Below are 15490 nucleotides of genomic sequence, written 5' to 3' on the forward strand. Positions count from 1 at the left end.
CCAAACTTCAAATCTTGATGAATGAATGATTGAGGATACTCACATAGGATAATATATGCATAAAATAATGAACGAAAGAACTTTCCTTTATTGAATTTGATCATAGGTTGAGGCTGTTTCATGAGCAAGGCATAGTCAATGCACAATTGAATTAGGGTTTCCTTGGGAAACAATCCTCAAGCCCTTTGGTTTATCTTGATCAAATTGACAAATTGAGATACTTGGGAGACATATATGATGATTGAGAGCTTTGTGGACCATTTTCATGCTTGCTTTCATCTTCATCTAGCCACTTCAATAAGCATATGAGCCTCCTTGGAGCAATGGATCACATGACTGCTTGAGCTTCAAAACAAAACAAGTTAGTTACATATTTTTTGTGCTTTTGGTTAGTAAACAAAATAAGAAAAGAAATAATATACAATTCAAGCATTCTTGGTGGTCTCAAACCAACTCACACAAGTCTCAACCATAGGGTTAAGGAGCCACATATGCTATGATCCTCGAGGCAATGCAATGAGCAATGATATGATGTCATGAGGGATCTTAGGGTCAAAATTAGGGTCTTACAGATGCCCCTACTTAAGGTCATTCTAGCCGGAGATATGAAGGTTAAAATCTTCGTCTCGACGAGATAGAATGGGCTTAAATAATAACAAAGAGACGAATTTTGGTCCCTAAGAGACCTCATGATGCAAATGTATGCGTGCAAAAGTTAATACTCTGTGGGGAAATATGGCCACAAAGAAAAAAGAAATCAAGAGAAACTGAAAATCCATAAGAGTAATGCGCTCACTAAGGAGACAGAGACTCTGGGGGGGGAGGGAAATAAGGGTAAAATGCGTGAGCAGGTCACGACTTGAAAACTTGCTGGGAGACGCGAAGGGATTCCATGAAAATAAATCAATGGAAAGACTCGAGCTGACACAAAGACGCATGTATTGGGTAATATGCCAATACAGCAAAACTATCCACAACAGATACTTCGGATAAAAATCCGGACTCGGGTGGGGAATATCCACTAAGGGACTCAGTCGAGGAAGAAACTGTTGGTGTAAGCCCTAGAGGTCAATACTTTTGGTACTTGTATCGAATTATTTATTAATAATAAAAGGCATTTTCTTTATTATGGTTGATTAATAAAGTCCCTGGAATAGATAGTCCGTTTAATGTATTAAGTGTGACTTAATCATGAGAACACATTAAACATAAGGACACTATTCTTAAAGTATCCGTAGTCGAGCTTTAGTGTGAAGTGGGATAACATTAAAGCATTAAGACTATTATGTTTGTAGACTGATGATCACATCTCATGGATCATGGATAAGGAGTTATCAAGTCTTAAACATAGGTATGAATATTAGGAGAAATATTTATACCGGATTGACCCGCTATGAGAATACTATATAGAAAGTTATGCAAAGTGTCATAAGTTATTCTCATGGTGATAATAGTGTATACCACTCTTCGACCTGAAACCACTATGGATCCTAGATGTAGAGTCGAGTGCTTTGTTGCTGATCCAACGTTGTCCGTAACTGGATAACCATAAAGACAGTTGATGGGTACTCCACGAAGCATGCTGAGGGACATGAGTGTCCTAGATGGAATTTGCCAATCCTGCATAACAGGATAAATGTCTATGGGCCCAATATTGAACTAGACAAGGGTGACACGGTCTATACCTTGTGTTCAATATAGACATAAGGGCAAAGGGGTAATTATACACATAATTATTATCACAGGAGGTTTTGTCAGATCACATGACATTTTCGTGACTTGGATAGCAGTGATGTGTTGTTAGATACCGCTCACTGTTTATTATGTTAAATGCGTGATTTAATATAATTGCCAACGCCGCGAAAACCTATAGGGTCACACACAAAGGAGGGATTGATGAAAGATAGAATAATTAAGGAACATCGTAAGGTACGGTGTACTTAAGTAGAATACGAAATATGGTAAGGTACCAAATACTTAAGTGATTTTGGCATTTTATGAGATATGAGCCAAAATGCACTTAAGTGGGCTTTTTAGCTTGAAGCCCACACAAGTGGTTCTATAAATAGAACCCCTTGGGTAGAAGCATTGTCACTCAACTCACTGAGACAAAAAACACAACAGAAGAGTTGGAATTTCGTATCTCTCTCTCACTCAAAGCCTTCATTCATAACAGCTAGCAATGCGATTGAAGGAATCCGTTCGTGTGGACTGAGTAGAGACGTTGTCATCGTTCAACGTTCGTGATCGCCCCGTGGATCTGTATCAAAGGTTTTGATCATTATCAGAGATCTGCACCAAAGGTTTGAATCGCCACAAGAGGTAACGATTCTATCACTGATCATGCCCATTCGTAAGGATCACTAAATGGAGAAATTTTTAAATTCCGCTGCGCCTTGGATGACAATTCTCCAACAGAAACAACGAGATATTACCGGCTATTGGGTAATAAACTCGAAAAGAGACATGTGATCAAAAATTGGTATAAGGGTGAGAGAACAACATGCTCAGGGAGAAAGAATATTTAAGACCGGTATAAGGGTGAGAGATATTGATCGTCCAAAACATATGAGGAAGGCCTAAAAGGTATATTTCAACTCAGGAAAATCTAACTCCACAGGGGACAAAAAGTCATAATAGGGAGCAGAAGGAAGGAACACTGGGGATACCGGTTACTGGGCATGTAATAGGTGACCAACCAGGCGTGAATTGGGAACATATCTAAGACACTCATCATCCAAAGGGAGGGATGAAAAAGCAAACTCGACTTACAGGACGGGCATTCGATTCCGCAAGGAAACACGAATCTTACTCAACTGGGGAAGAAAAAGACTTCGACTGAATAACGCATGAGATATATTATCTATTACCATCAGAACGTAGATAACATACTCGCATGGAAGATTATCCACAACCGGTTACTGGGTTAATAAAGGATAGATCGACCGAAAAGAAAGGACATCAGGATACCGACTATTGGGTATAAAATGATGACCAATCCAAAGGAGAAACAATCACTACCAAATAAAGGGTAAATGAAAGATAACTCGTCGGGGATACATTGGCAAGAGCAATGATCCAAGAGATATATCATCGGTTACTAGGTGGTATACTAAAAAATGAAGGAATATCAATACCGAATATTGGATAAAGATAACCAACAAATAGGGGATTACATCTACCGGTTACTGGGTAGAAAACCACAGAAATAGGACTTACAACTACCAGTTACTGGGTAGAAGGCCACAACATCCGCTGGGGGGAGAGAATGAACAATTACTACTTACTGAGTAATTGATCACCTGAACCACAGGGAACTGCAGGGGAAATAACAAGAAGGGAGTCAATCTCAGAACAAACTAGAGAGACACAATGAAACAAGACTCAACCCAATGAGGATATAACTCAGGGGAGTAATTCCATCCCAATACATATTTAGGGAGAAAACTGAAACAATAATCATCCACGAGGACATAACTCAGTGGGGAGTATAGAAGGAAAGATAGACACTTTTTGCCTATGGGGCTGACTCTATATGGAAAGATCAGACACTGACATCTGCTTGGGGAAGAACATTTCACCAATAGCAGGAAATAACAAGCAAAGGTATATGGAAAAGGATGCAACATGAATATCTGAATGCTATGATTATGTATGTATATGCGTGGTTTATGTATGATTAATGCTGACAAACAGACATATCTAACACAAACAGGTCCAAGAATCAATGGGCAAACATCCGGTATAACATCTCAAAAGAGAAGGTCAGGCCTAAAGGATAAAAAAAATCCAATCTGGTGGGGAGCATCTAATACCGGGAAACACCAACCACCGTTGGGGATCAAGCAGAGTCGCTGTCGGGGACAAAGACTACCGCTGTTGGAGATCAGCAAAAGGTCACAGCTATCAACTGCCAGGGTTCCTCCAACAATTCTCGGGAACATGCAGAGATATAGATAAGATCATCCAGAGAAGAACCCTACAGAGGATCTTATCAGGCAGTAATATGAAATTCTATGGGGAACAATCACCAAACAGAAACACATCAATCAAGCATACTCTTTTAACCGCTGAGGAGACATCTCTGCTATCGGGAGAAGGATCAAATTGTTTCACTGGGGAAGATACAGAGTCACCGCTAGGGATTTACTGCTGAACAGACAAAAGATCCATCGTAGAGGAAATTCTACTGGGGCTTAACACGGATAAGATTCCGTCGTAGAAGAAACTCTACCGGGGAACTTATCAGGGTATGATATGAAACTCTATGGGGAACAACCACCAAACAGAAGTTCTAACAATCAAAACACTTCCTTTCATCTACCGGAGAGACATCTCTGCCAAGGAGAGAGAACCAATGCTCTGCTGGGGAAGGACACAACATCTTCACCACTGGTCCTGCTAGGAGGAAACTTTCCAATAAGGAGGGGAATACAAATTACCAGGCTCTGATCAGGCAACTCCACTGGGAAAGACTGCTGGTGACCATACCTACTGAGGATGAGTTATAGGCAACCTGCCGGGGAGAGACTATAAGCCAACCTATTGAGGATTTCCACTCATGTTGGGAATTCCTGCTTACCTTGCGGGAGATTTCTATTTATGCTGAAGGAAAGAATAATTTCCTCGAAAATAGATAGCATATCAACTTTTATCAATCTATAAGGGATTTTAGGTCAGTCCACTCAAGGGATGACAACCATATAATTGATAAAACACTGATGCTAGACTCAGCCTCCCTGGGGATCCGAGGATGGAGGTAGAGGTTTACACATCAAGGCTAAAACTCCAGACTCTTTGAGGACTTGATGATGTATCACCTTTCTCTGCGCTCGCTAAGGAGACAACCTGAAAGATAATGAAGAGGATACAAATATGCTAGGAATATGAACAAATGTCTTACCCTTTTGGAGATCGTATTATCCTTGGGAGAGCACTGAAGACGTTCCATATATCCTTTCAATCATTGTGAATGTTCACTTTGTTTAAAAGTTCATAAAAAACCTTATTTGTTTAAAACAATGATATTTATCAATTAAAACATGCAAACATTTGTTAAACAGAAACAAATAAGAGTGCAAAGAATTGAATAAAGGCTCAAATTTATTTGATGGAATGGTAGTCCGCAAATGGCGAGACTCCGTGGATCCTTACAAATTTGAAATTGGTGATATATATTGGAAAAAAAGGCTACATTAAACATAATGACCGTTTCTCCACCAACTCTGAATCCAATGTATTTGAAGCTTCAGTTGACGATGACTGAGCGAGAATCTTTGACAAAAAACACTTGTAGAACGAAGTCTTGTCAGGATGCAGTTACTTGCCAAATCCCTAATTTTTGCCTAGATTACCCCAGGGTGAGGTAATCAATCTAGCAGGATACATATATTTAATTTTTTATATCTCTATCTTTTGCCTGGACCGCCCTTTTGGGGTTTCAATCCACCGAGACGCTCATTTTTGTCTAAGCCGCCCTTTCAGGTTTTCAACTTAACGAGCTATTCTGTTTTTATTTTAGGCGAAGTATTTCTTGACTGCATCTGAATTCACAGGACGAGTGAAATCCTCCTTATCCATAGTTCCATAGTTGTATGTATCAAAGCGCCGCCTGAAAAGGCTCTCTTAACAACATATAGACCTTCATAGTTTGGAGTCCACTTGCCCCTAGAATCGAGCGCGAAAGACAAGACTTTCTTGAGCAAGAGGTCCCCTTCTCGGAACATACGAGGCTTGACCTTCTTATCAAAGGTTTTCTTCATACTTTGCTGATATAACTGACCATGGCACATGGCAGTTAATCTGTTCTCTTCAATCAAGTTCAGTTGGTCATAACGACTCTGAACCCATTCAGCCTCAGTCAACTTGGCTTCCATCAAGACTCTCATTGATGGGATCTCAACCTCCACGGGGAGCACCGCCTCTATGCCATATACAAGGGAGAAAGGAGTTTCCCCTGTTGAAGTGCGAACTGATGTACGATAACCATGTAAAGCAAATGACAACATCTCATGCCAATCTTTATACGTAACAACCATCTTCTGAACAATCTTCTTGATGTTCTTGTTAGCAGCTTCAACAACCCCATTCATCTTGGGTCTATAAGGAGAAGAATTATGATGCGCAATCTTGAACTCGCTACACAACTCTTTCATCATCTTGTTATTTAAGTTAGATCCATTATCAGTAATGATCTTATCTGGCACACCATAACGGCATATGAATTAATTCTTGTTAAACTTCACAACCACCTGCCTGGTCACATTCGCATACGAGGCCGCTTCAACCCATTTGGTGAAGTAGTCAATTGCTACGAGAATAACACGGTGACCGTTTGACACCTTTGGCTCAATCATGCCAATCATGTCAATTCCCCACATGGAGAAAGGCCATGGTGATGAAATAACATTCAGAAGTGTCGGGGGAATATGAATCTTATCCGCATAAATCTGACACTTGTGGCATTTCTTCACATATTTGCAGGAGTCAGACTCCATTGTCAGCCAATAGTAGCCTGCTCTCAACATCTTCTTTGCAATGGCATGTCCATTGGAATGAGTACCAAATGAACCCTCATGGACTTCAATCATCAACAGGTCTGCTTCGTGTCTATCCGCGCATCTGAGCAAGACCATGTCAAAATTCCTCTTATAAAGCACATCACCGTTGAGGTAGAAACTACCAGATAATCTCCTCAAAGTCTTCCTATCTTTAACAGATGCCCCAGACGGGTAAATCTGACTTTGGAGAAAACATTTGATATCAAAATACCATGGCTTATCATCTTTTACTTCTTCAACTGCAAATACATGAGCTGACCGATCTACGCGCATCACAGTGATATTGGGGACTGTTGGTGTAAGCCCTAGAGGCCAATACTTTTGGTACTTGTATCGAATTATTTAAAGGCATTTTCTTTATTATGGTTGATTAATAAAGTCCCTGGAATAGATAGTCCGTTTAATGTATTAAGTGTGACTTAATCATGATGTCATACCCCAAAATTTGCCCGTCGATATTACAAAGCTTTCCTCCGACTTGTTCTGCAAGGCACTGACATCAAATGAACAAAAGCCCAGCTCACAACAGGCCCAATCCAAAAGTGGCCCAAACTAGCTTGCTCGCTAGGCGAGCCCTTCCTTCGCCTAGCGAACACTTCATCATGACCCTCGCCCAGCGAAGCGTCAGGTCCAGAAAAAAGCCCAAAACTAGCTTGCTCGCTAGGCGAGCAATTCCTTCGCCTAGCGAAGCTTGCGAAAGTCTGAAGTTTTGGACCTCATTTTAAGCCCATTAGGTCACCACCACTACTACTATAAATACCAGCTCTTCAGCCACGAAAAAGACACACAGACAGACGAACGGACACCGAAACGGAGAGACCAAGACGAAAGACGGAAACCCTGGTGCAAAACCCTGCTAACCTGAAGGCCGCCCATCCGCGCCGAAACTACTGCCGCCCAACTCAATCCGGCCTCCAAGCAACCAGTCCCTTTCAATATCGCAATTGCACACAGGTTTGCGTATCACCGCTGTTTTACGTTTCCAATTGATATTCTTTACATACATGATGCATACCGATTAAAGTTTTGATATGTAATCTGATTTCGTATGTGAATCTAAGTATGAACATCCTGTATAATTGTCTATGCCATGCCTGTGATCGAATGCCATAAGAGTGCAGGTTTTCGGAAGTCATGCTGCTGTCAAACTCCAAACCCGTGGCCGCTCGCTAGCTCATCGCTAAGCGAGCCTGCAGCGAGCCTTCGCTAGGCGAAGCAGAGGCGAATGGGACAGTGGCTGCTTTGTCCCTTTGCTGTTCTATCTTATGTTTATCTAATTGCGATTTTTGCATCACTTGGCCTGAACTCATAACTGTTATGTCTATTTTATGGTGCAATTGTCAAATCATATTTTATCTTAATGCTCTAACCCGTGTGTTGAATGGTGTAAGAGCTTCCATATCCCCAATGAAGCGGCCGGCTAGGTACTCCACTTTACGTGTGGGAGACCTTCGTGGAGATGGATTCTAAATTACTTCACTTTAATGTGAAGATTCATATTGATTGCCTAATTAATTTTAATGTATTAATTTTTAATGTATTAATTTTAATGTGTTGATTTTAATGTGGAGATTCATCATAATTACCCAATTAATTGTTAAAATATGGACTTTCAATAAATAATATCGGACCTCTCTTTTGTTACCCCCGATTACGTAATATGGTCATGTCCCGCGAATATGGGGATACCCTTAGCAAAGACCCTTCGGTTAAATCATCATAAAATAAATCATGGTCCCTCGGATGTTGCCTTCGAAATTACGATTCTGTCCCTCGACGACCCTTCGGTGTAGCCTACGGTTAAATGATGATAGTCCCTTCGAATGCTAAGGTATCCTCACAATTGTTGCCTTCAATGACCAGTCGATGACCCTACGATGACCCTTCTACATCCAAAGGATAAAACTACTTACTTCAATAGTAAGGACAGTTTTACCCTCATAAGGATAGGAAATGCCCGGAAAGACCTCGGACAGGTATAACCCTTAATTGCTCATTCATAACCTAAAATATTCTTTCTCACCTCGCACATTTCCAACATCCTTTTTTAGAAAATCACCACTTAGCATACATCCGTACTAGGATCATTGCCGAGTTATATTTTTCTAAACAACTTTCAAAATCAAATGAGATAACCACTTTGTATACATTCATACAAGAATCATTACAAAGTTAAATTCTCCTTTTCAAAACATTTTCTACACACTTTTTTCAAACTAGAAAACATAAATGATTGAGCAATTAAGAGCCCGTGGATAACCACGGATACAAAGGGTGCTAACACCTTCCCTTTGTATAACGTACCTCCCGAACCTAAGAATCTAAATTAAGGTCTTTCCTGTTCTTTTCCACCTTTCCTTATGGGATAAAAGAAAAGTCGGTGGCGACTCTTGCTAACCGCGACATTGCGATTAAAAATCCATAAAGTCAGTTCACCGTATGACAGAACTGGCGACTCTGCTGGGGATTTACAAAGAGAGGTCCATCTTAAAAAAAAAAAAAAAATTATTTATGTTTTCGGATTGTTCCTTCTTTTAAGGGTATTGTTTGAGTGAAAGATCCTACACCCGGATCTAGTATACCTTAGGTAAGTAGCAATAGATCATCGCGACTATCCGGCGTATACTGGAATAGTTAAAATGATAGCTACGGTTAATGTGACACTTTGGATGTCCTGATGTTCCTCATGTTCACTTGGGGAAAAATTTGGCATTCGCGTGGTGTCATCAAAGCATTAACCAGACCTCTAGAACCCTAATTGACTTATCCTAGCCATTAGAAAGTAGTGAGATAACTGGCTTCGGTTCCGACTGAGGTTGGTTGATACTCGATACTACACTCTTTGAGATTGGACTTTAGGGAAGCTTCGGTCAACCACTTGGCGTTGCACTGAAGTGGACTTAAAGAAAGGTCGATGATCTGAGATCCTTCTAGAACCCGGTTACTACTCTAGGACAGGTTGAACCAACCAAACTTCAGTGGGGAGGGTACTTACCTATGGAACTCATGCAAGCCTTAAAACCTAGGAATGATTGTTGTGTGACATGCTTGTGCTTGCATAACATCATAACATCATAACATCATGGTACTAACCGTTTCAAGGACTTAGGAATTTAGCTTTGCTCTGTTAAACAGGTTAATGGCTTCCAGGAAGACTATCCGGATCAATCTTGTAACGATCTCTCCTCAACTCAGGGATTTAGTGTCAGAACTTCCCGATCATGCTCAGTTCAACAAGAAACATGGGCATCTCCTCAATTTGGTTACCACTGGTTTCAAAGAAGATATGATGAGAGTTCTATTCCAGTTCTTCGATCCTAAACATCATTGCTTCACCTTCCCAGATTATCAGTTGGTACCCACATTAGAAGAATTTTCCAAGCTGCTTGGGATACCTATCCTTGATCAAATACCTTTCAGTGGTCTGGAAAAGATTCCGAAGTCTGAAGAAGTTGCCGCAGCTCTACACATGACAAAGTCTGATATTGAGACCGATTGGGTAACAAGGAGTGGAATGAAAGGTTTACTTGCCAAATTTCTGATAAGTAAGGCCCGAGAATTCCTAAAGGTTATGAATGTCCGTGCTTTCGAAAATGTTCTAGCATTGCTAATCTATGGTTTGGTGTTGTTCCCTAATCCAGACCAGTTCATAGACATGAATGCTATTAAGATATTTCTCACTCATAACCCTGTGCCTACCTTGCTTGGAGATATCTTGCATTCCCTTCACACTCGTACTATGAGAAGGCACGGGACTCTCATGTGCTGCGTACCTTTGTTGTCTAGGTGGTTTATCTCGCACCTCCCTCAATCAGTCTTGAAGGATGATCAAAACCTGAAATGTTCTCAAAGGATAATGGCACTCTCCCATTCAGACATTCGGTGGTGTTCTAACCTCAGAGAAAATGTTATCATCATCGACCGTTGTGGAGAATTCCCTAATGTACCACTCATGGGGATAAGAGGAGGTATTACTTATAATCCTGCCTTAGCCCTACGTCAGTTTGGGTATGCTCGAAGAGATAGTCCACATGAAATGATTATTCAAGGTATAGTGTTTGACTATGACAATGACTCTCAAGGTCTCCGCCAAAGGTTTGTATGAGCTTGGGGCATGGTGAAAAGAAGCACTTTAGGAAAGAAAAATTCTATTCCTATGGAGTCTTATCTCAGATAGGTACGCGCCAGAGCTCGTGAACTTGTCATGCCATATCTTGCAGTCGGACCATTGGTTGTTGAATCAGAGGTCGAAGGAGGTACTTCCCAGATCATTTCTTACCCAGATATGCCTACCGATGTTGAGGAATTGAAAAGATCCTGGACCCAGTTGAGAGAGGAGAGAGATACTTTCGAAGCTCAGTTCAATGCAGAAAGGAAGAAAGTACTAGAGCTCACCAGCCAACTTAATGAGGAACGAAGGCTCAATGCATATCTTCGCCCAAAAAGAAGTCGCCCCTAGGAGACTTGAGCTTTCACTGTATTTTTATTATTAGTCCTTTTGTAATGAACATTGATCAAAAAAATTAGCAATAAACATTTCTCTCTTGTTGGCGATTTACGCAAAGTTAAATTCCAAAAGTCCTTGAAAACATTTCATACATTGCATCGCATAACATAGCATTGCATAACAGGTATTCCATAGGACCATATTCTCACGGTCTGCCTCTTACACAGAAAAATGGATCTCGAGCAAACTGTCAAAGATCTCCAGACTCAGAATGCTCAATTCAAGGAGATGATGCTAAGCTTATCCAAGGGGCAGGAGGAACTGAAGGCTCTTTTGGTCGAAAAGAAGAAAGACAAGAAAGCTGTGAGTTTCATTAACCCGGGAAGAAGGCGTAAAGGACAGGCTACGGGAATCAAATTTGGAATCCCGAACGGTCCAGAAGAGGGGGCGGAGAATGATTCAGAGGAAGAGAATGCTGATTTTTCCAACCCTGAGGATGACGATGAGAATTATGAAAATGAACAGTACTCTCCAAGAGATGATAAGTACAAATTGCTGGAAGAACGCATGCTAGCCATGGAGAGTCAGAAGGCGCCTGGTCTGGATTTCGAAAGTTTGGGTATGGTCTCCGATGTGACCATTCCTCGCAAATTCAAAATCCCCACTTTCACTAAGTACGATGGTGCGTCCTGTCCTCAGATGCATCTAAGGGCTTATGTGAGAAAGATTCAGCCGCATACCACTGATAGGAAGTTGTGGATCCATCTCTTCCAAGAGAGCCTGTCTGGCACACAGTTGGAATGGTATTATCAGCTCGAGAGTTCTGACATCCGCACCTGGACTGATTTAGCGACAACTTTCTATAAACAGTACCAGTATAATTCTGAGCTAGCGCCTACTCGGCTACAGCTGCAGAATATGGCTATGGGATCTAGAGAGAGTTTCAAAGAGTATGCTCAGAAATGGAGAGATTTGGTCGGCAGGGTCAAACCCCCTATGACTGACCAAGAATTAGTGGACCTGTTCATGGGTACCCTGACTGGCCCATTCTACAGCCACCTACTGGGGAGTTCTTCATCCGGTTTCATTGAACTTATACTGACAGGTGAACAGGTGGAGAGCGGCATTCGAAGTGGAAAGTTACAGGCAGCTACTTCTACAAGCAGTAAAAAGTCCTACCATGGGAAGAATGAATCGAATGCTGTGTACGGTCAAAAGAATTATAATAAGAAAAATGGTGACCACGCCATTGGAGCAGTGACGATCGCAGCCCCGCCAGCTCAAAACTTCCAGCAAAGACAAGACAGACCAAGAAGGCAGTTTACCAAGCTCAATATGACTTTAGCACAAGCACTGCAAAGTATGCTAAAGGCAAACTTAATCACTCTCAGAGGTCCTCCAGCAAATGTCAACACTGCTTCGCCTCGTTATAATCCCAATGCCAGGTGTGCATATCACTCCGATAGCCCCGGGCATGATACAAACGATTGTTGGTTGTTGAAGAACAAAATTCAGGATATGATTGACGCTGGGGAAATTGAATTCGAGCCTCCGGAGACTCCTAATGTCATCACCGCTCCTATGCCTAACCATGACAAGACTGTCAATGCTGTGGATGGCGATTCTCACATTTCCTATGTGGCGGACTTAACATCTCCTCTCCCGATCATAAAGAGGAATTTATTGCAAGCTGGTTTATTTCCAGGTTGTACCGAAGAGTGCAATCTCTGCATACTCTGGCCCGAGGACTGTTGGAAATTGAAGAATGGTATTCAACGGCTGATGGACGATCATACCATTCTCTTCGAAAAGGTTCCCCAGGTGGAAGACCTTGTTGAAGAGATATCTGTGATTTCAAGGTCCAAAGTTCCAGTGAAGATTACTGCTCCCAGAGTACCCGTGAAGATTATTGCTGAGCCCAAGGTAGCCCCCCTGATCATTACTGCGCCTGGCCTAGTACCGTATTCTTCAAGCAAAGCCATTCCGTGGAATTATGGAGGTGATGTTTACATCCATGGCGTAAAGCAAGTTGGTGATTCTGCTAATCCTAATGACATTGTTGGGACTAGTAAAGTTACTCGAAGCGGAAGGATCTTCTCTCCAGAAATCTCACCTCCAGTTCCTGAAAACCGAGGAAAGGAACCAGTCAACCCTTCTCAGTCAGAGATACCGATCGAAGCTACTACTGAAGACGTTGCCAAACGAGAAATGGAAGAAGTGCTGAAAATCATCCGCAAGAGTGATTTCGATATGGTAGAACAGTTAGGGCATACTCCTTCCAAAATCTCGATGTTATCCTTGTTATTATCTTCTGAATCTCATGCCCATGCCTTGATAAAATTCTTGAAGACTGCTCATATACCTCAGGAAACATCCGTCGATCAATTCGAAAACTATGTTGCTAACCTGACTGTTGACGATGGCCTAGGTTTTTCCAATGCTGACCTGACACCAGCAGGGAAGAATCACAATAAAGCCCTACATATCTCCATTGAGTGTAAAGGGATCACCCTGTTTCATGTGTTGATCGATAATGGCTCTTCTTTGAATGTGCTACCGAAAGCCGTGCTCGATAAACTTGACTGTAAGGGCATTGCATTGAAGCCTAGTGACATTGTGGTGCGTGCTTACGATGGTGCAAAGAGTGTTGTCCACGGTGAAGCTGTTCTCCCTATCAAGATAGGACCTCAAGTCTTCAACACTACCTTTCATGTAATGAACATTCGCCCCGCCTATTCCTGCTTGCTGGGACGCCCTTGGATTCATGGGGCAGGCGCTGTAGCTTCATCTCTCCATCAAAAGCTGAGGTATCCAATAGAGGGTAAAATTGTCACCGTGTGTGGGGAAGAGGAATATATCGTCAGTAGTGTGCATACCTTCAGATACGTTGAGATGGATGGTGAATTCTTCGAGACTCCGTCTCAGTCATTTGAAGTGGTTCCTCCGCCCAGTCCTGTCCTTAGGCCAACTCCCCTTGTGCCCGAGGTTATTCGAGCTCCTCCTGCCATGGTTTCCCTGAAGGACGCTCAAGCTGTGGTTGAAGATGGTGACTGTACTGGCTGGGGTCAACTGATCAACATACCCTACAAGTCTGATAAATCTGGTCTGGGATTTAGCTCTGAAAAGATGGTCAAAGATCAAATCAATGCTGTAGAAGATGCTGACAGTGATTGCAACCTGGATAGCTGGATCTACCCAACAATTGGTGACGGACTCAACAATTGGAAGGCTGAAGACACTATCCCGATCTCCTTTAGTCAGGAGTAATTGTTATTGTTCATTTAGTATTGCAAATTGTTAATTTTTTCAATTGAACTTCTTAAAGCATTGTGTCTATGCCCGGGGCACAATAGCTAATTTGTTAAGGGTTTTGTCATTTCATAAGCATATTCATATTCAATAAATCAATGGACTTTGTTGCATTCAAATGTTGCGCTCTTTATCTTTCCTGTCGTCTTTCGAACAAGCTATGCTTTCTTACACACACTCACGTAACGAATTGCAGATCCGTATCCACTCTGGATCCTATGGATAATAATTCCGCTACTGTTCATTATGGCTTTGAAAATCCGATCTACCAAGCCGAAGATGGAAGTGAGGAAGATTGTGAAGTACCTGGAGAGCTTGCCAGACTGTTACTGCAAGAGGAAAGGACTATACAGCCGCATGAAGAGTCACTCGAAACCGTAAATCTAGGTACTGAAGTGGACAGAAAAGAAGTCAAAATAGGAGCAGGCTTGGAAAACAGTGTCAAAGAAAGATTGATTCAGATGTTACATGACTATGTAGAGATTTTCGCTTGGTCTTATGAAGACATGCCCGGATTGGATACTGACATAGTAGTGCATCGTTTGCCAATGAAGGAAGATTGTCGTCCTGTTAAGCAAAAGGTTCGCCGCATGCGTCCTGAAATGTCTGAGAAAATCAAAGCCGAGGTTATGAAACAATTCAATGCCGGTTTTCTAGCCGTTACTTCTTATCCTCAATGGGTTGCTAATGTGGTACCAGTGCCGAAGAAGGATGGTAAGGTACGAATGTGCGTAGATTACAGAGATTTGAATAAAGCGAGTCCCAAAGATGACTTTCCACTCCCGCACATCGATGTCCTGGTAGATAACACCGCTCAACATAAAGTATTCTCCTTCATGGATGGATTCTCGGGTTATAATCAGATTAAGATGGCACCTGAAGACATGGAGAAAACTACGTTTGTGACACAATGGGGCACTTTCTGCTACAAAGTAATGCCATTCGGTTTGAAGAATGCAGGAGCAACATACCAGCGCGCTATGGTGGTTTTATTTCATGATATGATCCATCATGAGATGGAAGTATATGTGGATGACATGATAGCCAGATCTCATACTGAAGAAGAACATCTCGATCATTTGCACAAATTGTTCGAGAGGTTGAAGAAGTACAAGTTGAGATTGAATCCGAACAAATGCACCTTTGGAGTAAGATCCGGTAAACTCTTGGGCTT

This window comes from Lathyrus oleraceus, chromosome 6, assembly GCF_024323335.1.
Source record: "Lathyrus oleraceus cultivar Zhongwan6 chromosome 6, CAAS_Psat_ZW6_1.0, whole genome shotgun sequence".
In the NCBI taxonomy this organism is placed as follows: domain Eukaryota; kingdom Viridiplantae; phylum Streptophyta; class Magnoliopsida; order Fabales; family Fabaceae; genus Lathyrus; species Lathyrus oleraceus.